At 39.2% G+C, this 20,572-nt stretch overlaps 1 long non-coding RNA gene across 1 annotated transcript in view; it reads right to left on the minus strand.

Annotated features, from left to right (window-relative positions):
* The window catches only part of LOC122703736, a 77,749-nt gene that overhangs the window by 46,133 nt on the left and 11,044 nt on the right, over window positions 1-20,572 (minus strand). The window contains exon 2 of the long non-coding RNA XR_006343583.1: window positions 1,623-1,694. This is a non-coding gene — a long non-coding RNA (uncharacterized LOC122703736). The remainder of the gene's footprint in view (window positions 1-1,622; window positions 1,695-20,572) is intronic.

Genomic DNA, 20,572 nt, shown 5'->3' on the forward strand with positions numbered 1-20,572 from the left:
CAGGAGGACATCAAGTGCAACTACCATAGGCAGATGGATAGCTATAGAAGTCAGGTGGGAAAAGTCCTGGGATGAAGACAGGCACTCACTTTAGAGGTTACTGAAGATGTGAGAAAGTATAAGGGTAAAGCAGAGTGAAACCAGAGGGCAAAGACCTTGGGGGCCTCTACAGCTAAAAAATGAGAGGAGGAAGTGAAAGTACTTTTAAAAAGGGAAGAATCAGAAGAGGGAGTGAACCAGGTCAGCGGAGCACCGTATTAGCCAAAGGCAGAGAAGTGCAAAAGGAAGAGCAATCAGCATGGCTGGATGCTGCAGACGAGTGAAGAAAATGAGGACTGAAGGGGAAAGCTATTTATTTCAGTTACTGAGAAATGGCAGCATTGACCTCAGAGGGTGCAGTTTCCAAGAGGAAGGTGGGAGGGGAGGAGGATGTTGAACAGCAGAGAGCAAATGGGAGTGGACTTACACTGCTCTGAGAACCACTCTAAGCCAAAACGATGGTGATAACAGATGAGATGTAAAATAGGAGAGAAGTCAGCTTTGTTCACACTCAGAAAGACCTCTGTTGCCCAGAAATGGAATGGAAATAACATAGTAAGTAGCCTTGAGCTGAAGACCTATAGGGTTTGACCTAAAACAAAGAAAGGAATTCAGGAGCTGGACTCATACAAGGTGTCAGGAGCTAAACATCTTCTGTGTAAAGGTACCTGAAATCAAAGGTCGGACAGGACTACCCCCTTGAAGGAAGCTGCTTAAGACTGCAGGCTTGAACAAATCGATATACTAGGAGATATGGAAGAATTAGGCACAGTCTCACAGCCAGAATTTAACTCTGGAGAAGGAACTGGATCTATAACACTATAGAATAAAATCAAAGTCTGGCCTGGAAGCCCAGGAACTAGCTAGAGAAACCACAAAACTGCTAAACAGGGAAGGTTGTATTTAGAGGGACATACGAAGGAAGGAAAGCAGGAAGGAAGGGAGGGAGGGAGGAAATTAATGCTAAGAAAGTGAGCCAAAAGTAGCAGCCATAACATGAAGGAAAATTCACACACATCCCCCCCAAAAATGGTGGAAAGGTTATAAGACGAAAGAAAAGAAATAATAGGTTTAAATATTGAAAATATTGAAAGAGGTTTAAATATGGCAGAGTGGCTACTGCCTGTTTTTCCTCTACCCAGCATCCATATCCTCTTCTTTTGACAAAAACATTTCAATTTTCCTTAGAGAACCAGTCTCACTCCCTGTCTACATGCATATTATAACCTACTGACTGAAATGACCGTTTCAGAGATGAGCATGTGAGCAAATCAATGAATCAAAACCATCCTACAGACAGAAATATTGCACATAGAAATGTTGCAAGGTGAACACTAAAAAGGAAGTTCTGGGTGTTGCCGAGAGAATATAAGATGTGAGCTTGGGGCTTCTGGCAGGATCTCACCACAGGGAAATGGAGCCAAGACAAAGGGAGGAACAGCAGAGGGATGGAGAAAGCAAGACCAAGATCGAATTACATTGTTTTCTAACCTGAATCCAGACATACCGGCTTCTTATTAGTTAAGTGAGCTCATAAGTTTCCCTTTTTTGGTTAATCTGAATTACGTTTCTATTATTCTTACCTGAAAGAGCCCAGACAAAACAGAAATGAAGAGACTCAGTGGTTTCTGTTTCCAAATAACATGACCAGTTACCTAGAAAATCCAAGAAAATCAGCTGAAAACTATTAGAACCAATGATGCAAGGTCAATATGTTTTTTTTAAAAAGTCAATAAACCAATTATTTTGAAAATAGAAAGTATGATAAGGAGGAAAAAAAAAAACAGGTTCCATTCACAATAGCAACAAAAACTAGAAAATAGCCACCAAAAAAACTAATAAGATATGTGCCAGAACTACAAGAAGAAACTATGAAACCTAGACAAAGACTTGAATAGGAGGACGTGAGGTTGTCAAGATAACAACTGTCCCCAAATTACCCAAAAATACATTTCCAACAGAACAAAAATTGATCAACAGTGCAATAGAGAAAGAGAGAGAGCCTGGAAACCAGCCAATGTTTATAGGAATTTAGTATGATACAAAGGTAGTATCCCGAAACAACAAGGGAAAGAATGGACTTTTCAATAAATGATATTAAAACAACTGGCTATTATTAGAAAGAAAAATTAAGTGACCCTTTTTTTTTTTCTTGGCGAAGCCATGCAGAATCTTAGTTCCCCAAGCAGGGATTTTGAACCCATGCTCCTGCATTGGGGAGTGTGGAGTCTTAACCCCTGGACCACAGAGAAGTCCCTAAGTGACTTTTTTTTTAACCTCGATTATTTATTAAAATAAACTCTAGATAGATTTGGTTGAAAAAAGCTAACATATTATTAAACTATAAAAAGAAAATACATAGAAGACCAAATTTTTTATCTTAGAGATAGAAAAGATCTTCTGAAACAATATATAAATTGCAAAAGCCATAAAGAAAAGGGTTAAAATGATTAAGAAATTTCACTTTATCAAAACTTTAGGTTTGTTCAACGAAATAAGCCATAAATGAGATTAAAATTCCAGTGACAGACTGGATGAGATCATTGTAACATACACAGCAAAGGACTTGCTCTTATAGATCCTCAAAAAAAGGCAAACAAAATCGAAAATGAACAACAAAATACGAACAGGCAATTCACAAAAGAGTAAACATGAATGACAAACATTGGAAATGATGCTCATTTTAGGGGGAAATGGCAATAACAGCATGGGGGATACCATTTTCCACATTTAATTGGCAATAAGGAAGAAAGATTGATATCAAGCGTGACAAGCATATGGAAATGGAGGTGCTCTCTTAAACCTGGGAATATAAACCTTTTGGAGAACAAAACAAAATATAAACCTTTTGGAGAACAAACTGGGCGGCAGCTCTTCCGACTTGAGATGCATCTATCCTTTGACTTCGCAATCTTACACCTTGGGATCTACTCTAGAGAAATACTGCATGGATGCCAGAAGGAGAGCGGTAAGAGGCTGTTCACTGAAGACTATTGTAGGAGTGAAAACCAGAGCAACCAAAATAATCACCAAAAGAAAGAGAGCTAAATAAACAGCAATGCATCTGAGTTACGTGTAAGAGTATGCAGCAGTTGGGCTTCCCAGGTGGCTCAGTGGTAAAGAATCCGCCTGCCAGTGCTGGAGCCACAGAAGATGTGGGTTCGATCCCTGGGTTGGCAAGATCCCCAGGAGGAGGAAACGACAACCTATTCTAGTATTCTTGCCTGGAAAATTCCATGGACAGAGGAGACTGGTGGGCTACGGTCGATGGGGTCACAGACGGTTGAGCGTGACTAGATGACTGAGCAAGCACGTATGTAGCAGTTAGAAAGAATTAGAACCTACTGAGAGTAAAGCACCTGGCTGCAATGTGGGAGACCCAGGTTCGATTCCTGGGTTGGAAGATCCCCTGGAGAAGGAAATGGCAACCCACTCCAGTACCCTTGCCTGGAAAATCCTATGAACGGAGGAGCCTGGTAGGCTACAGTCCATGGGGTCGCAAAGAGTCGGACACGACTGAGTGACTTCACTTGACACAGAAGTCTCCAAAAGACATACCTAAATTTTTAAAAAAAAGCAAGTTGGAGAATAATCCACACTGTATGACACCATTCAGGTCAAAACAAAATTCCCTGTCTATAAATCTCTGTGTGTGTATGTATACAGATATATGGCATATAACTATATAACACATAGAAAAAATACAGATATTTAAACATCTGAAAAGATGAAAAGATAGAGTCCAAAATGAAATGTGCCTTGGCCCGAAGTAGGAACCTGAAATGGAGGTGGGAGGAGAAGTAGAAAGAAAAATTCTTTATTTACCTGTAATGTGTGATTTTTTTTTTTTTTTTAAGATCCTTGTAGCTTTATGAATGTAGGTTTTCACTCTGTTTAGGAAAAGAGCCTCCCCTTTCTAAAGGCCTGTCCCCCTGAACTGCATTCCAGACTAGCTGCATTCCTGATGAAGCCGTGACTCAGCCCAATGCGCCCCAGGCAGGCTGGTATGCAGCGATTGTGTGCTTCAGTCCTGGGTCAACACTCACCCAGACCGACTGTGGGCAAATCAGTTTCAGTTCCTTTCTCACCACCAGCTCAGTTTAGAAGCAGTTAGCTTACAATGGGGTGAGAACAAGGGTGCAAGCAAATTGCCACTCTATAGGCTGTCTCCTCCCATGCCTCTGGTAACCAGCCAAACTCGCCTTGGCCAAGGGACGGTGAAGATTTCAGGGAAAATGCTTGTGGACATTGTGCACTGCTCACAGCAACAGGGCGAGCTGAGAATACCATGGCTGGGAATTTTTTAGTGCAGTCAAGTGCTCCTGGCCCATCTGGCAGACGAACACAGTTTTTCTTACACTCTTTTTGGTACTTGTAAGGCAGACAAAATGGCTCTTCACCATGAATGAAGCCCTTGGAAAGATGATTTATAGACCACAAAGAGAGATCGAACTAGGAAGGGGAACCCAAAAGCTGTGAACAATCTCCTTAGGAGAATGCCATAAATAAAAACCCTACTTAACAGTCAGGGGCACCCTGAAAGGAGAGGAAGTCAGCATGTATCAAACAGTTGTGTAAGTTACACAGCTTCCAGGGTTCTACTAACCACATCATGCTACTTCCTAAACACTGCATTCCCTTCTCCTTTCTCTTCTTCCACCCCCAAAGAATCTAAAACAATTACTAAACTAGGGGAAAGGCAAACCACTCTCAGAAGGAAAAAAATAGCTCTAGATATCTTTTTCAGAGTTTGGCTAGGACTGTTGAAGTTGTCCTTTTCCCTTCTTGGCCACATTGACAGCGCTTCAGGATTTCAGCTGGTTCCAAGCACTGCTCAATAAAGATCATTCCAGAGAAGTTTCATATTCCTGAGATTCCTTACATTTCTCTCTCTTTAAGAAATGAGATTGGAAAAGATGAAAAACAGCCCAGATTGCACCATTTTCTATGCAAGGTTCTTGCAAAGCAAGCTGTGCCTCTCCTTCCAGCAAGAACAGAGAGAGGCAATTTCAGTTGGGAAGTGGGCGGTGGGGCCCTTGGAGCAGCAGTAGGACTATTTGTCTTTTGAAAAGGCCCTAGAGGCCCAAAAGCTGTTTGAAAGCTTTTTGTAGAGGCGGAGAAGAAAAAACAAAACACCAGACTTTGGTGTGCTCAGCCATTCAGAAAGCCCGTGACTACACCATGGACTTCTTTCATTCACCTTGTACTTGTTTACCTTGTACTTGTGTGGTACCAGACTCTGTTCTAGGTACTAAGGGTAGAGCAGCAAAGACAACCAAGTGTCTGATCCCTGGAGGGGGTTTCTGTGAGGGTGGGGACGCGGCTGATCTATGCAGAGAGCTCCAGGAAGTCCTTTCCCATTTCCTCACAGCAGAGTACGTGCTGGCCCCTTTGTCCTTGGGGCTCTGGAGTCGCTTCCTTCTCCTGCATCCTTGGTTTATTATTCCCATTACCTTTCCCCTTTATAATCACTTGTCCCTTTGTAAACATCAAAGCAGGACCAGGGAGCTGAGGAAAATGAGGCCTGTGACTCATAGGAGGATGTTTTTCTCTTTTTCATTTATACAAGTCTCTTCTCAAGAACCTTTTCATTATGAGACCAGCTTGCCTCCTCTTTTTCAGAGATTCCTCATTTTCAGCTCTGGTTGTCAAAATCACTCTCAACTTTTTGGTGTTGTTTTAACCCACCTACCACTCACCTGAGCCCTCGGAGTAGCCTGATGATCATTTCCTGTTTCCATATGCAGTTTTTTGTTGTTGTTGTTGTTTTAATTCCTCGTTTAGATGATTTCTCCCAAATCTTCACACTCCTCACAGCTCCCTACCCACATCTCACCCCAACATCCCTGCTCACCCAGCAAGCCTCAAAGATGACAGTGTCCATTCTTCACAGAGAACATAGAAACCAGCAGAAAGAACTTCCTCCATTTCCAGTCACCTGCAATAGACTGCATGTTTGTGTCCCCCAAATGCATATTTGTTGTCGTTCAGTCCCTCAGTCGTGTCCAACTCTTTGCGACCCCATGGACTGCAGCATGCCAGGCTTCCCTGTCCTTCACTGTATCTCCTGGAGTTTGCTCAAACTCAGGTCCATTGAGTTGGTGATGCCATCCAACCATCTCATCCTCTTTCATCTCCTTCTGCCCTCACTCTTTCCCAGCATCAGGTCTTTTCCAATGAGTTGGCTCTTCACATCAGGTGGCCAAAGTATTGGAGCTTCAGCTTTAGCATCAGTCCTTCCAATGAATATTCAGGGTTGACTTCCTTTAGGATTGACTGGTTTGATGTTCTTGCAGTCCAAGGGACTCTCAAGAGTCGTCTCCAGCACCACAGGTCAAAGGATCAATTCTTCAGCACTTGGCCGTCTTTCTAGTCCAACTCTCACACACATACATGACTACTGGAAAAACCATAGCTTTTGTCTATATGGACTTTTGTCTACAAAGTGATGTTGCAATATAATCACCAATATACTGGTATCAGGAGGTGGGGTCTTTAGGAGGTGATTAGATAATTAAGTCATGAGTGGAGCTGTCCTGATTGGGATTAGGGCCCTTCTAAAAGAGGCTCCAGAGATTTCTCCTTCCCCTTTCCCCAAGTAAGGACACAGTGAGAACCAGGAAGTGGGCTTTCACCAGATATTCACATATTCACCATCAAATTTGCTGGCATCCTGACCTTGAACTTCTCAACCTCCAGAATTGTAAGAAATATACTTTTGTTGTTTATAATCCACACAGTCTATGGTATTCTGTTACAGCAGCCTGACTTTCAGAACCTTTAGAAAGGGGAGGCTCTTTTCCTAAACAGAGGGAAGACCCACATTCATAGAGCTATTAATACAAAGGCTAAGACATGAAGTTTTCTGCGCCTGCAAACATTTTTTTTTCCACCCCTGCACAAAGAAAGGGTGTCCTGCCATTTAATGTGAGTGCCTGCACCAGAGCTTTAGACCCACCCCATTTAACCTTCTCAGGGAAAGGACCCCAGCAGTTGTCCCTTCTTCACCTCCCCGCTCCATCCCTTCCCCTCAGCCAGATCCTTTGTTCCAGTCTAACGCAAAAACCCTAGCCTTTCCCTGTATGAACTAAAAGCAAATCCAGAAATTTAGCCAAGGATGAATATTAATAATAAAAAGGGCCAAGACAGGACCTACATAAAGATACTGTTGGGTCTTTTGAAAAATGTTTCTCACCTTTTTTCTCATATTCTACTCTTTGAGATAGTTTATCTTCTAATCCTTCCACTGAAATTTTTATTTTGCCAGGCATACTTTTCATCCCCAAGATGTCTGTCCTCATATTTCTGATCATCCTTTTTATCACATCTTTGCTCTTGTACCTTTTCAAATATCTGGAAATGTTAATTAGAGACTGTTGGGTTTTTAAAAAATAAATTTACTTCTGTTCCCTAAATTATTTCTCTGTCAGCCTTGTGGGATCCTCATCATTACTTGGCAGACACCGATGAGCACACAAAATATATTCCTACTCCAGGCCACACTCCTGAACTCCAGATAGTATCTTTAATCACCTAATGAACAACTCTGACTTCCTAAAGGCACATCTAACTGAACACACATTTTCCTTCAAACTTGTATTTTTCTTTTATCACATTACATGGCACTACCATGCCCTCAGTTACCTGAGTAAGAAACATAGGAGCAATTCTTTGTCTTTTTTTTAATTGTATTTTTAATTAATTTATTTAATTGGAGGATAACTATTTTACAATATTAGGAATAACTTTTGACTGGCTCTATTTTTCCTCGCCTATATCCAATACACTAATTCCCAGGGATTCTATCTCTTTAATGTCACTCAATGGTGTCTTAATGTTTTCTACTTTGTTGAACAAACAAAGGTGGTGTCACTCCTGGCATCTCTCCATGCATTCCACTGCTCTATCTCAGGGAAGGTGGAATGACCCATGATTTCTCTGGATGAATTAGTTCTGAGCCACTTTTCATCCTCTCGACTGCTAGCTATAGGGGACAAACATCCCAGTCCTCCAGGTTTTGCATTCCCCAGAGGTGTCACAGGTTGGGTTCCCTGGGAAGCAGATTCTGAGATAAGTACTAAGTGTGCAGGAGGTTTATTGGGTAGTGCTTTTGGAATCGACAGTTGGGAAAGGAAAGAGAAAGGAAGAAAAAAAAAGGAGGGAAAAGAAAAGGACAGGATGGGAAGAATGAGCAGGAAGGAAAAAGAAGGGAGCAAGATTGGGCCAAAGGAGAAGTGCAACTGAGAGTTAGTCTCAGTAAAGGCTGTGGCCATCCTCCGGGGAGCAGCCCCAAAGCTGGGATGACCTTTCAAAGTTGTCTCAAATTGGGGGTGGGGAACCATAGCTTTATATTCCCTACTGATCAGTCGTTGAATTCCAGCCACTCAAGAAGGAGACATAACTCTAGGCTATTGGGGTTTTTCTGCCAAGGCCCTCAGCTGCTAGCTGAGGGTAGTAGCAGCACTCCTGGCAGCCAGGGGAATAAGACCTTTATTTCCAAAGAGGGATCCAGGTGGCATACCTCAACAGTCACTTCAGAGAGGCCTGCCCTCATCTGGGGCTTCACTTAGCATCTTACTTGGCTTTCACTCTAAGCTAAGACCTCTATGGAACTTTTTTCAGCAATAAATGGCATGTTTTGGAGTCCACCTACCAATCTTTGGTTTTATTGCTTCATTTTCTTGAAGACCTAGACTGAGACAAGGGATGCTATTTAAACCTAAGACAATTCTCAGTACCCTTCCTGCCACTCGCTGGGATAAAGCCATCTTCAGCGCCCTCCTAGGCTACAGCTGTTTGCTGTCTGGCCACCCTATCTTGATTACCACCCCTTTCCAGTTTTTTCTCCACACTTTAGCCAAAGAGAAATTACAAAAGCACAAATCTGATCAGCTCACCCCCTCGTTTCCTTTGCCCTCAGAAAAAAGATCTAACCTTCCTGATGAGGCTGAGAAGGCCAACAAGATTTGATTTGAGCTCTTTTGTTTGGTCTGATTCTCTATATTCCCTCATCTCTCAGCTCTGTATTTGATGTTCTAGCAAGAGAGAAGTATCAAGACTTTCAGTCTCCACCAGCAACCTAATGGTTTTTTGACTCTGCACTTTTAAAATATTTTCCCAGATTAGAATATATGGAACTGCTTCCCTGTCCGTTTCTCTCACTTGAAAGTGAGCATCTTAGAAGTAGAGACATTTCCCTGTTCTTACACTAGGCATTCAATAAATATTGAATGAAAGCATGAATATATCTGGAAAGGATTTATGGCCTATTGCGTGCTTATTTATTAGCAAGGGCCACTGAACATGGAAAAATATTCAGCCTTGCTATTAAAAAGGCTCTCTGAAACAAGGAGGTACAATTTTTCACTTAGAAATTGGCACAGCTACCATCAATAATATTTGAGGTTAGCAAGGGTATGGTGAAATGAGCACTCTGATACACTGCAAATATCAGAAAAGCATTATGACAATATATGGCAAATCACAAGATGCTTAAACCATGCACCCTAATAAGTGCACATCTAGAAATTTATGCTATATAACCAGAGTGAGAAATAAAATATATGTGCAAAGGTATTTATCATTATATGGTAATGGCACCCCACTCCAATACTCTTGCCTGGAAAATCCCATGGACAGAGGAGCATGGTGGGCTGCAGTCCATGGGGTCGTGAAGAGTCGGACACAATTGAGCGACTTCACTTTCACTTTTCACTTTCATGCACTGGAGAAGGAAATGGCAACCCACTCCAGTGTTCTTGCCTGGAGAATCCCAGCGACGGGGGAGCCTGGTGGGCTGCCGTCTATGGGGTCACACAGAGTCGGACACGACTGAAGTGACTTAGCAGCAGCAGCATTATACTTGCACTCTTAAATTGTCCATATGTTCTAAATTGCATTTGCTACAATTTAAAAATCAGCAGAATATTAGTAAAATGCTGATAGGGTTAGAGTTGGGAGCCAGCCTCCAGGATGGCCCAATAATTCTTGCCCCCTGGTATTCACACACTTGTGTTGTTCCCTCTCACATCATTCCGGAGTTGATCTGTGTGACCAATAGACTATGACAGAAGTGATGACATGTAACTTCCATGACCGGGTTACAAAAGACTCTGCAGCATCCAAGTTAGCCTTTCTCTCAGTCCACATGCTCGTGGGGAAAGCCAGCTGCCATATCTCTCTTTGGAGAGACCCACATGGTAAGACATTAAGGCCTCCTAATAAAACCACATGAATAAACTTGGATGCAGACTCTCCAGTCCAAGTCAAGCCATCAGATGACTGCAGCCCCAGGTGCCATCTTGACTGCAACCTCACGAGAGACCCTGAGCTAGAACTATATGGTTAAGCTCTGCCTCCATTCTTGGTCTAGAGAAACTGGATTACAAATGTTTATTGTTTTCAGCTGCTAAATCTTGAGTAGGATGACCAACTGTTCAGATTTCACCAGGACTGAGGGGTTTTCTGGTATATGGGACTTTCAATGCTAAAACCAGGGAAGTCCTGGGTAAACTGGAACAGTTGGTTACACTAGTATTTTTAAATACAGCTTTATTCAGATATAATTCACATGCCATAACATTTGCCTATGAAATGTTCAATGGCTTTAGCATATTTGGAGCTGTGCAGCCATCACCTTAATCTAATTTTAGAGCCTTATAAAGAAACTCTGGAAAAAAAACAAAACAGAAATCCTCTACACTTCAGCTATCATCCTCCAGTCTCCCCACTCCCTCCAACCCCTAGGCAATCATTAATCTACTTTCTGCCTTTAGTCATTCTAGTTTTGAAGATAATTAATTATGCAGCAGTATTGAACAGGGTTATAGATAATTGGATAAAGGATGCTTACTTTTTCATTACTCTCTTTCTTTACATTTTACTGAATTCTGTAGTTTCTAGAATAAGCATATTCTCATTTAAAATTAAATAAAAAGTCGTAATATTCGGATTTATTGAAAACACAATGTACAATTTCACAAAACTGTTGTTTTGGCCCTCCCAGAATCCTTCTACACCCAGTTCTTCTAGTAACAACACTACCCCTCTTCCTTAGGGAAGTGACTTTCTCCAGGTCCAGGTTGTTCTGATGTGGCAGGCAATCAGAGGATAAGGTGGATACTTGACTCAGGCCAGAATAATTAGATTTTCTCCTCCAGTAATTTGAATCTTGCATAGCAGCACACAGGGAAAGAAGGTATTTAAGATTAGTCATCAGAAGGCAGAATCCTAGAGACTTTGCTGGGGAACTTTTGTTTCTAAAATCTCTGTAACCTTCCTAGTTCCTTTTCTTCCTTCTTAGGTATGCAGTAATTGATTTGATTCTGTAAGTTACTCCTTTATGACTCCATAAATCTCTTTTTTACTTAAGTTAGTTTCTTGCAATAGAAGAACTGGTTCAAATAACATAAAAAATATTCATGTGGTAGGGAGGTTGAATGTAGGGGGCTACCTCCTCAAAAAAAAAACAACAACAACCCATAAATCACTCCAACACAAAAGTTTTTTATTTTTTTATACCACCTATTGGTTCACTTTCACATAGAATCATAGTGTACCTATCATCTTATATTTTTATTTTTTACCTAACATTGTACCTGTAAAAATTTTTAGTGTTTCTACAAAGTCTGATTATCATTTTAAATGCATGTTATTATCTTGTACTGGTAATAGCATAATGTGTTAAATCTTGGTCCACTCGTTGAATATTTGGGCTGATTTTAGCTAACAGATGTCATGTTTAAAATGATCATTTCCACAGCAAGCTTTGTGCTTCTGTTGAATTTTTCTTTCCTTAGGATAAATCTACAAAATTGAAAAATGGATCTTCTATGGTGTTTTCCTTGTTCCTTTCATGAACTTGATGTGCTGCTTTGTAAAGTGAAAGGTGCTTTTGTACTACAAGTAATTTTCCAGTTTGAACGTTTGGATTTCCATTTATAAGATATTCTTAGATTGGGCAAATTCAGATGAAGAGAATTTGCTTAGTTAAAAATCTACATTATGACTGTTATACAAGTATTCATATAACTATTTAAATACACCTTTGTATTGAATATAACCTACATAAATAAAAATGGCACAAATCATAAGGGGAGAATCTCAATGAATTTTCACAAAGTGAACACACCCATATGTAATGAGTACAAAGATCAAAAAGGGCTACTGGCCCTCTAGAATCCCCTTTATGCTCCCACCCAATTATAACCTTCTGTCAGAAACCACAATCCTGATGTCTATTACCATAATTTAATCTCTTCTGCTTCTGAACTTTAAATAAATACAGCCTTCTGTGTAGTTTCTTTCATTCATTATTATAAGTTTCACACATATGTAGCAGTAGTTCATTCATTCTCATTATGTGTAGTATTGCATTGTGTAGATACACACCATTTAGGTATCTATTCTACTGTTGAATGGATATTTGGGTTGTTTGTAAATTTTGGCTTTACTACAAATAGGACCAAAATTGCTGGGCCATAGGTTATGTACATATTCAGTTGTAGAAACTATCAAATAGTTTCCCAAAGTGGTACCAATTTACATTTTCACCAGCTGTGTGGGACAGTTCCAGCTGCATCACATCTGCCAATGTTGTGGTTTTTCACATGTTTATCAGGCACTTGGATATTCTCTTTTCTGAAGTACCTTTTCAAATCTTTGACCTATTTTTTGGGGGGGTCAGCTTTATTGAGATATGATTTTCATACAATGAAATACACCAATTTTAAGAGCACAAGTCTATGAATTTTACAAATGCATTCTATAATGTAATTATCATCCTACTAATGACATAGTTCCCTTTTGTCCTGTGAGGTCAGTTTCCTTCTCCCACCCCATGACCACTGGCAACACTGACATGCATCCTATCACTATACCTCTGTAATGTCTATAACCGCACATACATGGAATCAGGTAGGAAGTTTGTGTCTGGCTTCTTTCACTGAGAATAATGCTTTTGAAATTCTATCCATGTCATTTCATGTATCTGTAGTTCACTAAGTTTTTTTTAATTGCTAAATAGTATTCCACTGTATGGGTGTGCCACAAGTTGTTTATCCATTCACCTGTTTAATAGAACATTTTGTTTCCAGATTTGGGCCATTATGAATATAGTTGTAATGAATGTTCAAGAATTAATGTATATGTTTATGAATACATATGTTTTCATTTCTCTTAGGTAGATACACAGGAATGTGATTGCTGGGTCCTATGGTAGGTCTATGTTTAACTTCATAACAAATTGTCAGATTTTTCCAAAGTGGCCATATCATTTACGCTCCTACCAGAAGTATATGAGTATTTCAGTTGCTCCAAATCTTTGCCAACACTTGGTACTGTCAGTGTTGTTAACATTAACCCATCTAGTGGGTGTGTACTGGTATCTCATTGTGGTTTTAATTCCATTTCCTTGACGGTTAACGATGTTGAGCATCTCTTCATGTGCTTATTGCCATTCATAAAATATCTATTCAAATCTTTTGCCTATGTTATAAATTGCATTTTTTCACTTTAATTTGAGTTCTTACTGAGTCGTAAGCATTCTTTTGTATTCTTGATACAAGTCCTTCATCAGGTATGTTTTATAAATATTGTATTCCAATATGTGGTTTGAATTTTCATTTTTATAACAGTGACTATACATTTCTATAAGTCTAAACTTATTTCAAACTAAAAGACTTCCAGAAAGAGAAGAAATTACTAGCTTGTTAAGAGTTTTAAACCATGAATGGATACTGAATTTTATAAAATTCCTTTTCTGTATCTATAAAGATTACCATATATATTTTATTTATTAATTGGGTAAATAATAAGACTATTAATGTTAAACTGACTTTGAATGCTTAAAATAGATACACATCTTATATATATCACTGGATTTGTCTTGCTGATATTTAATTTACAATTTTTTTCATCCCTGATAAGAGAAAGTAGTCTGTAATTTTCTTTTCTTGTAGTGATCTCAGATTTGGAGATCAACAGTTTATTGGCTTCATAAAATGAGTTGGTATTTTTGTATTCTTTGAAAGAGTTTGTACAAGACTGTTATTTCTTCCTTAACATTTGGAAGAATTCAATAGTGAAGTCATAAGAATCTATGGTTAATAGCTAATGTCTCAGTATTTTGGTTTCTATTTATTCCACTTGTTACTCTTTCTTATTGTCTTTTTTATTATTAATTTGGAGGACAGTTGCTTTATAAGTTGTGCTTGTTTCTGCTGCATAGCAAAGTGAATCAGTTATATACATGTGTGTGTTGGTCCTGTTGTTCAGCCACTAAGTCCTGTCTAGCTCTTTATGACCCCATGGATGGCAGCATGCCAGGCCTCCCCGTCCCTCACATCACCCGTAGTTTGCCCAAGTTCATGTCCACTGAATCGGTGATGCTATCCAACCATCTCATCCTCTGTCGCCCTCTTCTCCTTTTGCCTTCAATTTTTCCCAGCGTCAAGGTCTTTTTCAGTGAGTCAGCTCTTCGCATCAGGTGGCCAAAGTATTAGAGCTGAAGTTTCAGGATCTGTCCTTCCAATGAATATTCAGGGTTGATTTCCTTTAGGATTGACAGGTTTGATCTCCTTGCTGTTCAAGGGACTCTCAAGAGTCTTCTCCAGCACCACAATTTGAAAGCATCAATTCTTCGGCGTTCACCCTTCTTTATGGTCCAATTCTCACATTGGCACATGACTCCTGGAAAAACCATAGCTTTGACTATACAGACCTTTGTCGGCAAAGTGATGTCTTTGATTTTTAATATGGTATCTAGGTTTGTCATAGCTTTCATTCTAAGAAGCAAGTGTCTTCTGATCTCTTGGCTGCAGTCACCATCCCCAGTAATTTTGGAGCACAAGAAGAGAAAGTCTGTCACTGCTTCCACTTTTTTCCCTTCTATTTGCATGAAATGATGAGACAGGGTGCCATGATCTTAGTTTTATGAATGCTGAGTTTTAAGCCAGCGTTTTCACTCTCCTCTTTCACCTTCATCAAGAGGCTCTTTAGTTCCTCTTCATTTCTGCCATTAGAGAGGTATCACCTGCGTATCTGAGGCTGTTAATACTTCTGGCAATCTTGATTCCAGTTTGTGATTCATCCAGCCTGGCATTTCGCATGATGTAGTCTGCATATAAGTTGAATAAACAGGGTGACAATATACAGCCTTGTCATACTCCTTTTCCAATTTTGAATCAGTCCATTGTTCCATGTCTGATTCTAATTGTTGCTTCTTGACCCACACACAAGTTTCTCAGGAGACAGGTAAGATGGTCTGGTATTCCCATCTCTTTAAGAATTTTCCACGGTTTGCTGTGATTCACACAAAGGCTTTCACGTAGTCAATGAAACAGAAGTAGATGTTTTTCTGGAATTCCCTTGCTTTCTCTATGATTCAGTGAATGTTGGTAATTTGATCTCTGCTTCCACTGCCTTTTCTAAACCCAGCATGTACATCTGGAAGTTCTTGATTCAAGTCCTGCTGAAGCCTAACCTGAAGGATTTTGAGCATAACCTTACTAGCATGGGAAGTGAGTACAACTGTCTGGAGATCTGAACATTTTTCAGCACTGTCCTTCTTTGGAGTTGGGATGAAAACTTACTTTTCCAGTCCTGTGGCCACTGCTGGATTTCCCAAATTTGCTGACATATTGAATGCAGTACTTTAACAGCATCATCTTTTAGGATTTTAAATAGTTCAGCTGGAATTCCATTACCTCCACTAGCTTTGTTGGTAGTAATGCTTCCTAAGGCCCACTTGACTTTACACTCCAGATGTCTGGCTATAGGAGAAGGGTGAACGCCAAAGGGTCATTATGGCCTTTTTGTACCGTTCTTCTGTGTATTCTCTTTTTCAGATTTTTTCCCCATATAGGTCATTACAGAGTATTGAGTAGAGTTCCCTGTACTATACAATAGGTCTTTATTAGTTATCGATTTTATAAATAGTAGTGTGTATATGTCAGTCCCAACCTCCCCTTATTGTCTTTCTTGCCTTCCTTTTGCTTAATTGAGTTTTCTTTATTATTACTTTTCTCTCTTTTACTATTTATACAAGATATTGTTTACACATACTTTTACTGTTCTCTTAATAGTAACCCTAGAGTTTACAACTTGTACCCTTGATTTACTTCAGCTCATTATAAATTAGGGTTTCCCAGATGGCGCTAGTAGTAAAGAATCTGTCTGCCAATGCAGGAGATGCCAGAGATGCAGGTTCATTCCCTGATCCTCTGGAGTAGGAAATGGCAACCCATTCCAGTATTCTTGCCTGGAAAATTCCATGGACAGAGGAGCCGGTGGGCTACAATTCATGGGGTGGCAAAAAGCTGGACATGACTATGTATGCCCACACATTATAAATAAATATTTTTACTACTTCTGAGATGACATATCCTTGCTGGCATCCCCATGAGAGTTCTATACCATTCTGAACTGTTATCTGGGAATGAACATGGGTCTTCACCATTTATGGAAACTGCCTCTCGTCTAGTTCTTGCCTCCTTCTGGACTCAAGAGATCCAAATTCTCCTGAAGTCAAGTCATTCCCATTTTCTTAGAACCCTTCTCCTTCCAGATAATTGAGTCTCTGTCTCCCTAAAACTTTAGAAAATCAAGTTTTATCCTTTCCTCTAGACAAGAGAAGGGAAAAATACTTATTTTTCCATGGCAAGTCCATAGACAGGAAAATAAGACATGATTTCTTAATCAACTGCCACACCTACTAATATTATTTGGATTTTGTGGCCTTGACTTAGAATGTAACAATTATTAATTACTCTATTTCCTGGGGAAAGTAATTTCATGTTATAAACTTCTAGGAAACTTTGAGAACCCAAGATATTCATTGGATATATTCTCTCTATAACAGCATATTTCTTGCTTTTCTTTATTTAAGGAAAAGAAAAATTGCAGATACCAATGATAAGGTTCATTATTAATATAAAAATACTTTGGTCACTGCTTTAAGACGTTACTTCAACCTTAATACCCACAAATGAGGTGAACATGAGGGAATAAGTGATCTTTTTACCAAACTGCAAGATATTTTTGTGTCTCTAGTTTTCTTTGCCAAGGCATAAATGACATAGAGATAAAGAAGGATAATAATTTAAAAGATATAACCTCCCTGAGGTACACTCTAGAGTTAAGAATGAAGTCATAAATGCAGATGTAGGTAAGGTCTAATTTAAGAAACTATATTTTGGGTATTGTAGCACTTAGGTCAAAGAACCCTGAGATAGCAGCCTGGTTTAATAAAATATTACACGGGTCCATTAGGAAAACTCACCAGGGATAAAATGGAGGTAGTTTTGAAATAGACCATACCAGCTGCCACTTTTGCTAAAAGTAACCACACTGATTCCTAAATTTATTTCATTCTGTGATAACTGACTTTTCATTCTGAGAAGAGACTATGAATGTAGTCCAAACCTCTTACCATTTCCTGTGTTCATCAGCTTTCATTCTGAACTAGTAGAAACTAACCTTTTACTCTGAGGTGTCGGGTGAGGTGGTTGCCTCAAGTACCAAGCACTTTTTACAAGATGGACTACAGGTAAATTGAACTCAAAGTAACTTCTCTTCCTCCAAAATCCTTTTCTGATTTCACAGGTGGAACAGTTTTTGTTTTTTAGTTTCACTGGACCACCATTCTCAAATCTTGTCCAATAAACACTACAAAAAACAAGGTATATTTGTGTGTGATTATGCAGCATATCAAGAGAGGAAATGTTTTTCCAAAATAATTTGCAAGTTTGACCTACGATTGTCTGAAAACTGGAAATAACTATAAAGCAGTTCAATAGTCATAAAATGAATTTTTAAAATCTGCCTTTCCCCATAAGAGATAACCCACACTTAATAATTTAAGAGCTGATTATTCAGAATGTGTAATATACAAACCTGTTATTTTTTTCTTTTCCCTTCTGCTGCCTGATTTTTCGTCATTTCACAGCTCATTAGTATTCTCTCTCTTGGAAAATAAAAGCAAATGTAGCTCAAACTAGTATTTTCAACTTTCTATGTACAGGTTTTGTAGGAAAGGTTATAATTATTGGTTCATAAACCACTTTTCTTTAATAAGTATCTGGTTAGGCTCTACTGGGCATTGGGGAAGAATAAAACACATTTAAGACATCGTCCCTGCTCTTAATTCTCTTATAATATAATTGGAAAAAGAAGGTTTATGTACAATAAAGTCAAATATTAATGCAAGATAATATATATTTAAACAATATGAAACAATTTGGTCATAAATACATAGTGTACAAGAGAACTTTGTAGACCTATTAGGTAGGAAGCTAGGCATGTGCGATGAGGGGTGGTCTGGCTGAAAGGAATGCAAGCTCATCTCTAAACCCCATCCCAGACACACCCAGGAGAGCTCACAGATATGCTACAAAAATAACCACAGAGACTCTTCCAACTCCTGCATAGGCACACAGTGGACACAAACCAATCATAGGGGCTTCTTCAAGTAATCTTAAGCAGCTAGGAGCCCATTAAGGGTTCGTAAATATTCTACACATATATACATCTGATTATAACAGACTGAATTATGGGAAGACATATACAACAGAGCCTGCTGTTACATCACTTGCAATTGTCAATCGGCCTTGAGTGTATGCCTATTTACGTTTCCTTTCATTGATTGGTGGTGGGTACAGGCCCTATTTTTCATAGTGAAAGTGAAAGTCACTCAGTCATGTCCAACTCTTTGCGATCCCCTGGACTATACAGTCCATGGAATTCTCTAGGCCAGAATACTGGAGTGGGTAGCCTTTCCCTTCTCCAGGGTATCTTCCCAACCCAGGGATCGAACCCAGGTCTCCCACATTACAGGTGGATTCTTTATTTAGCACAGGGCGTAACCAAGAGGAGGAAACAGGAAGTATAAAAAAGAGGGAACAGGATGACCCTTTTGGGGTCAGCCTGCTCCCATGCCTTGGGAGTGTCTGTCTAATAAAAGGTCTGTCCGCTTGCACTGAACTTTTCTGTTTCCATGGACTGTATAGTCCATGGGGTCACAAAGAGTTGGACATGACTGGATGACTTTCACTTTAACTTTTCTGTTATGTTAAACCCTTTAGTCCGTTGTTCCAAATTTTTGTTACAATGAGACAAGAACCGAGGGAAAGAAAGAAACTGACCTGACAGATCTATCACAGTTTCGAAAAGGGGAAGCATAGTTTGAACTGATAAGATTAGCCACAGAAATTCTCAATAAGGTAGTGAGACTTGAGCTAGTTATCAAAGAATGGATGGAATTCCAGCAGGAGAAAAGAAAAAGAAAAAAACCTGCACAAAAGTAAAAAACACAAGAGAATCCCAGAACTCCAGGGCCCATGGCCCAGAGATACTTTTAAACAGAATATTCCAAACACACAGAGTATAGAAAAATAATATAACAAACTCTTTTGTCTTTCCCACCCAGCTTTGTCACATATTTACTTTTTGTCATATTTACTTTAGATCCACGTTTTTTGCTTTTTTTCTTTTAAAAGAAATACAGATTTGGCTAATGGCTTCTGCATACTCTATCATTATCCTGCCTTCTCAGCAGAGGTAACAACTATCCTGAATTCAGAGTTTATCATTACCACAAATATTTTAAAATGTTATTACAAATGGAAATATGCAGTATCGTTTGATGCATTTAACATTCATGTCAATGGTAGCATATTTTATCTTCTGTCACTTTTTTTCACTCAGTATTCCATTAGTTGAGATTTATGGTATATTCTAATTCCAGTTGTAGTTCATTTATTTTAACTATAATATTATATTCTACTGTGCGATCATACACAAATTTACTTATCCATTCTCAGGCTGATGAATATTTAGGTTGTTTCCAATTATTTTCCTATTATAGACAACGCTTCAGTGAACATTCATTTTACATGTCTCCTTACGCATTTGAGGGAGAGTTTCTTGTATACATGGGGAAGTGGAATTGTTACATTGTAAGACTGTAAAGGCATCTTTAGCTTTGATAATGAAAAATTTCCTTCCAACATGGTTGTACCAATTTATTCTCCTCCCCACGTGTACAAGATTTCCCATTTCTTCTTTACCTTTACAACTCTGACGACTGCAGCATAGGCATGGAACTGCCAGGTAGCCTGGAGTCAATTCTTCCTGTAAACTATAGCCTGTAAGTGCTTTGTGTAGGTGATGCTCATTTTTGGATTGCACCATGAACCAGCCCAGTCCAGGCTCAGAGGGGATATCAAACCTCTGGGAGAGAACTGGAGAAAGGACTGGTTGAGTGGTTGAGGACTGGTGCATATTTTATTCATAATACAACCAATATCTAATATAACCTGAAATTCAGTCATCAAAGCTCAGTAAATATTCCCCTGACTGAAATTAATTATAAACCCTGATCTGTTTCTGGTGTTCACCCTGCTAAGCTTCAATTTCCTCATTTCTAAACTAGGGATGATAATAAATGAAGGAGTGATTCCAAAGATAAAATGAGATATAAATATAAAAACATTTATAAATGCTAAAAAGCAATGCAAATTAAGTTATAACAGATTTG

Source organism: Cervus elaphus, chromosome 11 (genome assembly GCF_910594005.1).
Source record: "Cervus elaphus chromosome 11, mCerEla1.1, whole genome shotgun sequence".
Classification (NCBI taxonomy): domain Eukaryota; kingdom Metazoa; phylum Chordata; class Mammalia; order Artiodactyla; family Cervidae; genus Cervus; species Cervus elaphus.